Genomic DNA, 9,846 nt, shown 5'->3' on the forward strand with positions numbered 1-9,846 from the left:
CGCCTCTCCCTCTCCTCCATCCCTCCCTCTCCTCCATCCCTCCCTCTCCTCCGCCTCTCCCTCTCCTCCTTCTCTCCCTCTCCTCCATCCCTCCCTCTCCTCCGCCTCTCCCTCTCCTCCATCCCTCCCTCTCCTCCATCCCTCCCTCTCCTCCGCCTCTCCCTCTCCTCCATCCCTCCCTCTCCTCCATCCCTCCCTCTCCTCCGCCTCTCCCTCTCCTCCATCCCTCCCTCTCCTCCATCCCTCCCTCTCCTCCTCTTTTCCCTCTCCTCCTCTTTTCCCTCTCCTTCATCCCTCCCTCTCCTCCATCCCTCCCTCTCCTCCATCCCTCCCTCTCCTCCTCTTTTCCCTCTCCTCCTCTTTTCCCTCTCCTTCATCCCTCCCTCTCCTCCATCCCTCCCTCTCCTCCATCCCTCCCTCTCCTCCTCTTTTCCCTCTCCTCCTCTTTTCCCTCTCCTTCATCCCTCCCTCTCCTCCATCCCTCCCTCTCCTCCATCCCTCCCTCTCCTCCATCCCTCCCTCTCCTCCTCTTTTCCCTCTCCTCCATCCCTCCCTCTCCTCCATCCCTCCCTCTCCTCCTTCTCTCCCTCTCCTCCTTCTCTCCCTCTCCTCCGCCTCTCCCTCTCCTCCGCCTCTCCCTGTCCAGATAAGATGGGACATTCCACGTGGTCCTGAAACCGATCTGGCGTCACCCACCTGCTGAAAGCCTCAGTCGCTCCTACCTCCTAGCTGCCACGCTGGCCCGCACAGTGTTCCTCGCCATATCACGCCTTTGTCGCGTTTGTGGCCGAGCTCTGTGTATGTTTGTGCCTTCCCTCCTCGGCGAACCCCCGGTTCTGGAAGACTGAGAGCGCGTTGTGCCGCATCTTTGGCCTTGGGTGCCGGCACAGGGCCCGTCCTTGAACTTGACCGGGCTCGGGAATATCTGCAGATCCGTTCATTCCATTCAAGGCTGTAGCTGCCCCAGAGGGGCCGAGGGGTCGCAGAGGGCACCTGTTCATGTCCGTTCCCACTCTGGAGCTTGGTGAGCTTTGCTGGAAGGCTCTGCCTGTCCCTCCCTTGTCCTTGGATGTTCCAGAGCCCTCCTCGTGCTCACGGAGGCAGGGCCTGGGGCGGCCTTGCCCCTGGTGTGTGCCCGCACGGTACCTGGCAAGGAACTGACATCCACCCGGCCGGCTGGCTCAGGGGCTGAGCGTCGACCTGTGAACCAGGAGGCCACGATTGGATTCCCGGTCGGGGCACAGGCCCCGGTTGCGGGCTCGGTCCCCAGGGTGGGTTGTGCAGGAGGCAGCCGGTCCATGATTCTCCCTCATCACTGATGTTTCTCTCTCTCTCTCCCTCTTCCTTCCTCTCTGAAATTAAAAAAACAAACAAACATTTTAAAGAAGGATTGGCATTTAATAAGAATTTGCTGATGAATGGATGGATGAGACGCGCATGAATGATGTCCTTTGCCTCAGACGTCGTTCAGTCCACGGTCCCTCGGGAGGCATCAGAGAGGGATTCTACGTGTCGGCTGTCGGAGCTGGGATAACACACAGGCCAGGGACGTGGTGCACTGACTGGGTCATGGAGGCGCCCCCATCCCCATTCTCATCCGGGTCCCTCTGTGCCCCTGAGGGAGGTCTTCCCACTTGGCTCCGCAGGAAACGGGCGACCAGGCCCACTCTGGCCTGGCTCCGGTGCTGCCCCTCTGTGGCGGCTCCCCACCGATCCGTCACTGCAGACACCCCGTTTCTCTGTGGTCGGACAGGTCCCTCCGCCGCCAGCGGGCGAGCCTGCGGCACCCGGACCTCAGTGTCCCTCGGGCCGGCCTGGGGCTCCGCGGTCGCCTCCTGAGTCATCGTTCGGGCGGTTTGAGGCAGGCGGTCTGAAGAGCTCACTTGGAGGAACATTCGCTTAAATATTTCAGGTTCAGTGTTTTGTGAAGCAGAGGAGGTGGCCCCGGGGGCTGCCGGGATCCTCACCAAGCATCAGCTGGCCCAAGCTCCGGTTTCCACGGAGACCGGGACTGACAATACACCGTCCAAGCGCTTCACATACACGTTCTTCTTTTTAAGACAATTTTTAAATTGATTTCAGAGAGGCAGGGAGAGGGAGAGACAGAAACACCCGTGATCAGAGAGAATCATGGATCAGCTGCCTCCTGCACAACCCACCCTGGGGATGGAGCCCGCAACCCGGGCCTGTGCCCTGACCGGGAATCGAACCCTGACCTCCTGGTTCCTAGGCTGATGCTCAGCCACTGAGCCACACTAGCCGGGCTGCAGTATCTTCTTTAGTTCTCCGAGGAGCCGGTGGGGTAGGCCCCATTATTGCCTCCTCTGCACAGGAAACTGAGGCTCAGGCGGGGAGGCGTGGCTTATCTACAACCAGGCGAGGTGGCCGTGGGGTTGGGTCGTCAAGTCTGACTCCTGTGGGGGGGGGGGGGGGGGGAGGAAGCCCAACTGTGGGTGTCAGAACCGCGGGGGGAGCGGGTGCGGGTCCTTGGCCGATGGGAGGAGGAATTCACCTTCCGGCTTCTCCATCCATGGCCGCCGCCGCCGTGTGTGAGTTGCTCTCGGCAATCGGGAAACTGGAAACCAAAACGGCGAGACGGTGGAATTCACACGCTAGCCCTCCTCCCGCTGCGTGGGGCCAGCCACCTACCAACCTCAGGCTATGTCCCCTCCGCGCTGGGCTGTGCTGTCGGGAAATTGGAACACTGACTACTGACCAGATATTGGATGATGTGAAAGAGTGGTCGTGCTTTTTGTTTTGCTTTTGCTTTAGGTATGATCCCGATATCGTGGTAACGATAAAAAATGGTGTTCGGCCCCACCGGCATGGCTTAGTGGTTGAGTATTGACCTATGAACCAGGAGGGCACATGCCTGGGTTGCGGGCTCGATGCCTAGTAGGGGGCGTGCAGGAGGCAGCTGATCAATGATTCTCTCTCATCATTGAGGTTTCTCTCTCTCTCTCCCTCTCCCTTCCTCTCTGAAATCAATAAAAATAGATTTTAAAATGAAAAGTGTTCATGTTTTAGCCCAGTGGTCGGCAAACTCATTAGTCCACAGAGCCAAATATCAACAGCACAATGATTGACATTTCTTTGGAGAGCCAAGTTTTTTAAACTTAAACTTCTTCTAACGCCACTTCTTCAAAATAGACTCGCCCAGGCCATGGTATTTTGTGGAAGAGCCACACTCAAGGGGCCAGAGAGCCGCCTGTGGCTCGCGAGCCGCAGTTTGCCGACCACTGTTTTAGAGCTATGATCTAAAATAGGCACAAATGAGATACTAGGAGGTTTTGGATTTACTTCAAAATAATCCAGCTTGTGGGGAGGGGTGGATGAGGAGGACGGTGGCTGCTGAGCGGCCGGTGGACACACCGGGGTATTATCTGAGCACCTTCGGTTTTGCATGTTGAAACGTTTAATCCCTGTCTCATGTCCCTCCCACTGTCCGTGGGTTTGGTACGTTCACCTAAAGCGCCCAGGTGCATGACGGGTGAGTATGGGGCAGAGAGCATTCCCCTTCTCAGCAGGATCTTCCCTGTCTGAACCCAAAGCGTCCCGTGGTGTGGAGGTTCCAGGCATCCCCCCAACCTGACAGGGGAAGTGTTTCGTATCGGCTCCCACCCTCTCCTCCCCGGTTTACCCATGCCCAGAACTGGTCCTGATCCCTGACTTTGGGAACACTTTATTTTTTTTAAACAAGCAGCCTAATTTTACTTTTTGAAATTATTTTTTTAAAAATAGATTTTTATTGATATCAGAGAGGAGGGGAGAGGGAGAGAGAGAGAGAGAAACATCAATGATGAGAGAGAATCATGGATCGGCTGCCTCCTGCACGCCCCCTACTGGGGATCGAGCCTGCAACCCGGGCAGGTGCCCTTGACCGGGAATCGAACCTGGGGCCCTGCCGTCCGAAGGCCAACGCTCTATCCACCGAGCCACACCGGCCAGGGCGCTTTAGGGACACGTTTGGTTGTCACTACCTTTTGGGGAGTAATGCTGTATAATCTAACCCCAAAATAAAAGGCCTTGCCAAGTGAGGGGCAACACGCGTTTACGGGGATCAGTGAGAACAGCTGCTGGGAGGCCCGGGGGCTGGACGGGAGGGGGTGGAGCAGCGGGTGGGAGAAGGCGGGCGTCTCAGGGCAGATAGCGGACCACAGGGACGCTAGTTCTAAGCGATGTTTGTACTTCTCAGTCCTCGTCACCAGAGCAGGCCCCACAACCACCGCCTCCCGTTATCTTTGCAACCCCCCCCCCCCCCAAAGCTGCTTAGGCCCCGTGCAGGGGTTAGTCTGCCCTGCTCTCCGCGCCCCAAGGTCTGAGGAGGGGCCGTGCTGGCAGCTCCCGGACAGCAGCTCCGGCTCCGTGGGAAGGCGGCTCCGCGCACACGCCTGTTTACAGGGAGACGCCTGTGCAGAACATTCCACTCCGTCCGCAGCTCCTACCGTCGCTGCTGTCCTGGGAGTGGACAGGGCCTGGTGCTGAGTGTGGGAGCGCCCGGGGGCTCCGGGGCTAACGGGGCTTAGTGACTGGGCCGGTAAGGAGTTCTCTCCTTTGGCCTCCTCTCCGACAGACAGGCAGCACGCACTGAGCGCCCACTGGAGACGGAGGTGGTGCCGCTGACCCGGCACGGAGAGGCCTGCCTTGGGGCGCTCACGCTGTAGGGGGGAGCCCGGTGGCGCAGTGCATGAAGGACCCAGCGTGTCACCCCCCCACGCTGCCTTGCGGGAAGATATGGATTTTAAGCTGTTTATTAAGAAACAAAGGACTCAGAGCCTCTGACCCACCCCCCTTTCCTGCCCGAGCGCGTCAAACAGAGAAAAGCCCGCCCGGGAAGCGGGTGGAGGACGGAGCCTCAGCCGATTGGAAAGCCTGCCCCCCGGAGGCCTCTGGGCAGGGCCTGGGCTGGGCACCGCGCCCAGGGGTCCGGGCTGCGTCCGGGGAAGGTGCTCCGAGTCACTGCTCCCTCTGCAGCCCCCTGGCGCCGCCCCTCACTTCTGGGTCTCAGACCCCGTCCCCCCCTTCGCCTTTGTCCAAAGTCTCCCACCCCCATGTTGCCTCTCGGTCGTTGGAATTTGGGTGCTAATGTGAATTCCCCGGGCGCATGCCTCTGAACTTCCATCTCCGCCTGCCGACCTGGGAATGTGATGAGTGGCCGCAGGAGAACGCGGGGGGGGTGGGGGGGTGGGAGAACAGGACGAGGACACTTCAGCCCCCGCAGAGTACATCGGAGAGGTGGCGGGTTTCGGGGAGAGGGAGACTCATGCAGGATCACGCAGGACAAGGGGAGGGTCATCACCTCCCCTCGCCACCTCCCCCCCCCCCCCCGCCCCATCAATGTCAGAATTGGGACCGGACCCGGACTTCTGGGGTTCTGCCCCGGTCGGGGCCAGCCCAATGTCTGTGTTGCACTTCTCTCTGTTTTAAAAGATTATCTATTTTAAAAAATTGATGTCAGAGAGAAAGGGAGAGGGAGAGAGAGAGAAACATCCATGATGAGAGAGAATCATGGACTGGCTGCCTCCTGTGCGCCCCACACTGGGGATGGAGCCCGCAACCCGGGCCTGCGCCCTGACCGGAATGGAACCGTGACCTCCTGGTTCAGAGGCCGGGCTCCATTTGCATCTGGATCTGGATTGTCTTAGTCCCTCCTGATGCCGCGGGTTTTTCTTACCGCCCCGCACGGACCTGGCTCTCCGCTGCCCGGATGGAGCCGCATGGACACGGCTCTCCGCTGCCCGGATAGAGCCGCATGGACACGGCTCTCCGCTGCCCGGATGGAGCCGCATGGACACGGCTCTCCGCTGCCCGGATGGAGCCGCATGGACACGGCTCTCCCCGCTGCCCGGATGGAGCCACACGGACCTGGCTCTCCGCTGCCCGGATGGAGCCGACCTCTCCGTCGGGGATGCGGGCTCTGGGAAAGCCTGGGTTGGGGGCAGAATGGGGACCAGGCTCCGTCTTCCAGGGTGCAGCCCGGGGGCGTGTCCCTTCCTGGGGGACCCAGGGGACGCCCTCGCCCCCACCCTCACCCGCGGGGTGACTGCCCGCAGAGCCCCCCTCGCCGTGCACCTGTTCCCGCGGCCGTGACTCAGCGCGGCCCGCACCCCCACGCTCCCCACAAAGCCACAGGGCCACGTAGACCTGTTTTGAGCGCCTGCCCCCTCCCTGTTTTGAAATGTCAAGCGCCTCAGCATTGAGGAGGGAGAAAGCGTGACTCAGGCCGCTGACAACAGCTCGGGAGGCAGGGGGAGCGCCCGGCCCGCCCCCCCGGAGGGAAGGGGCCGGCCCGAAGGAAAATTCCACTCCTCCGTCCTGGGCTCCTTCCAGCCCGGCCGGGGCGGGCTCCGGGTCCCCTCCGGGGGTGCCGATCTCCGCAGGAAGTCGGAGAGAATGGAGATTAATAACGGGAATAAAAGCATTATCTTCCCGTGCCCAGTGCCGCGCTCAGCCAGCCCTGCCTGCTGCTGCTGCCAGCCAGCCTGCCGGGTGCTCCTGAAGGCTGTTGGGTTGCTAAGCAACAGGGCTGGCAGCATCCATCAGGCGGGCAATGTCAGCGCCAGAGTGCGGCCGGTGAGCACACTGGCTCCCTGCACCCCGCCCCCCCCCCCCCCCGTCCTCCCCTCCCCCACGAGGCAAGGCGGTTTGCTCTTGGGGACCAGGAGCCGGGGCAGGTGACTGTGTATGAAGCACCACCGAGCGGCCCGAACGCAAGTCCTGTTTCTGCTCCTCGCAGAGCCGGGCAGGTGCCTCCGCCCGAGCGGCCGTCCGTGAGCCGGGGTGCAGCACCGCCCTCCGCTCCGAGTCAGGCTTCCTCCTGCCCCAGGCACCATCCTGCTGACCCTGTCCGCCCACGGCCTCCCGCACCTCGGCCCGTGGTCTCCGGGGACGGAGTTCTGGTTGGTGCGGGGACAAAGGAGCCTGTTTCCAGGTGGGGTCTGGCCCGGGGGGGGGGGGGGGGTGGGGGGGACGGTTGGCCCGGGCAGGGCCCATGTTCTGGGCAGGGCTCCACCTGGGCCCCGTGGGCTGAGCCCGCACTTCCTTGGAGGGTCCGCAGGCTGAGCCCGCCGAGCAGGGGCCGAGGCGGCGTGGGGGGCAGGGAGAACCTCAGCTTTGGGCACAGACAGACCCAGATCCACGTCCTTTCTCTGCCCCGCCAGCGCCGGCGTCTTGCACCTCTCTCCCAATTCTGAGAAGAACGTGCCGGGAAGCCTCCCGGGTTATCGGGCGGCCGCGGGTGACTGCGCTCCTGGCGGGCCCACGATGTTCAGTAAGGGCAGGCATTTCCCATGATGCTCAGTAAGGGCAGGCATTTCCCATGATGCTCAGTAAGGGCAGGCATTTCCCACGATGTTTAGTAAGGGCAGGCATTTCCCATGATGTTCAGTAAGGGCAGGCATTTCCCATGATGTTCAGTAAGGGGCAGGCATTTCCCATGATGCTCAGTAAGGGCAGGCATTTCCCATGATGCTCACTAAGGGCAGGCATTTCCCATGATGCTCAGTAAGGGGCAGGCATTTCAAAGGCTGAGTGAGCCTACAGCTGACTCCCAGTTGGAAGAGTATGTAAGAGGTCACCTGGCCCTGATGGTGTGGTTCAGTGGATAGAGCGTCGGCCTGCGGACTGAAGGGTCCTGGGTTCGATTCCAGTCAGGGGCACATGCCCGGGTTGTGGGTTCAATCCCCAGTGGAGGGCATGTAAGAAGCAGCCGGTCAATGATTCTCTCTCATCATTGATATTTCTCTCTCCCCCTCCCCTATTCTCTGAAATCAATACAAATATATATATTTTTAAGAAGATGTCACTGGCTCAGCCCAACACCCAGGGCTGAGGGGGATTCTAGCTCCTCCCTCTCCCGGGGGTGGGGGGAGCAGAGGCGGAGGTCACTCCACATGGCCCTCGGGGTCCAGGAGGGCCATAGCTCTCAGGATCCTGCCCAGTGGGCTTCCTTCCTGGCCCCCATGTAGCCACTGCCTTCCTTACAGCTACCTCTTGGCTGCAGGGCTTCGCAGGGGACGAGTGTCCCTCCTTGTAGAACAATGCCACGGAATGAAAAAGAACGCTCCTTCCCTCATTGTCGCCTTTGCCCTAAATCAAGTGACCGTGGGTGGACTGGCCCACTTCCGGATCCTCTATCCTGTCCCACCGGTCTGTTTACCCCTCTGTCAACATCACATGGTGTACGGTTACCCGGCTTTACGGGGAGTCTTGCTATCAGGCAGAGAACGTCCTCCAGCGTCTCCAGGTTGGTCTTGGTTCTTCTCACCTGCTGGGTTTGGGTAGGGTTCCAGGGAGCTCTAGACAGGCCACCGTGTACCTACACGTTAGAATCGTTCCCTGTGCGATGGCAGAGGCCTGGTCCACAGTTTCCACGACCCAGTCCCTCTGCTTTTCATGGTTGTTATGCTCTGTAAATTCCTCACGTAGGTGGTGCGGACGAAAGGGGCCACATGCTGACCTGACGAGCTCAGGGGAGGCCTGCACGGCGGTCTTGCAAACTCAGAGACCTTAAGTCACCACAAGGATGGTGTGAAATTAAACTTTAACTAAAAGCAGTGATGGTGGGCAGTTACGTCCTTGGCCGGTATCTTCCCCGAGAAGGTCAATCTTTACCTTAACTGAGCCTGTTGTCTTTTTGCGTCGATGATAACATATCATTGAAATGTCAGCGTAACCGTCAGGGCGCAACCAAATGCCCTGGGCGCCAGGACAGAGACCACACATTCCTTCATGTTATTGTTATCATGTTAACTGTTGACTATTAACTCTCCTGCACCCACCTAAGTAAAAGAAGCATGTGTCTGTCATTTCACTCTTTATCCAATCCCAGAGGTTCCCCCCGCCCCGGCTTTGCTTGCTCCCGCCTCCCTAATCTGTCACCAATGGATTTCATGTAACCCACCTCCGTCCCTTCCTTTGATTGTAATCTATAAAAACAGGGGGAAAACCACCATTCTCTGGAGCATGATCCCAAGTCGGTTGAGATTCTGCTTCCTGGCAATTGTCAACAGTTTGGCTCAAATAAACGCACAAAAATTCTTTACAGGTTTGAATGTTTTTACGTTAACAGTTCAGGGTTCAAACGTACATTACCTATTCGAATTGGGGATTCCCACGCTGAGAAACGAATATAAAAGTGGGTCTAAGCAGTGATAATATCCCTGCGATGTCTATCAGAAGCCAATAAAAATCCAGGCAGCTCGAGACTGCTACAAATAGAGGCATGCTAAATGAGTTCACACCGCAAAATTACCAATCAGACAATGAACCCGTCCCCACGCGCAGGAGTTCAGCAAGTGACACAAATGCCAGAGTAGGTCCCGGCCACTCCCGCTAATCGAACTGTCAAATAAATATATTCAAAGGTTTAAAGACTGAAAAGAAGGCACGGAAAGGTATAAAGAGGACAAGACATTATTTAAAAGAATGAAGTGGATTTAGAAAGAACCCTAATACTAACAAAAATAAAAATCTAGTTATGGAATTAAAAACTCAGTGGAGAGACTGGACCAAGCCGAAGAAGAACCGGGGAATTGGAAGGCAAAGCAGGGGAGATTTCACAGAAAGCAGCTCAGGAAGATTGCAGCTGGAAAATCTGAGTGAAGGGACAGGTGGGACAGGACGAGAAGTTCCAACATACGCACGATGGGATTTCCAGAGGGCGAGAAGATAAATAAGGGGGCAGAGGCAGTACTCAAAGCAGTACTCAGAGTGACCATGGCGAAGACATTTTTGGAATTGATCGCAGATTTGAATCCTAAAAATCAGGAAGCCCCAGGAAGCGCTGAGCAGAATCAAACAAAACATCTGTCGTGTAGAGGGGGAGGGAGAATCAATAAAACCCAA

This window comes from Cnephaeus nilssonii (assembly GCF_951640355.1).
Source record: "Cnephaeus nilssonii genome assembly, chromosome: 3".
Taxonomy (NCBI): domain Eukaryota; kingdom Metazoa; phylum Chordata; class Mammalia; order Chiroptera; family Vespertilionidae; genus Cnephaeus; species Cnephaeus nilssonii.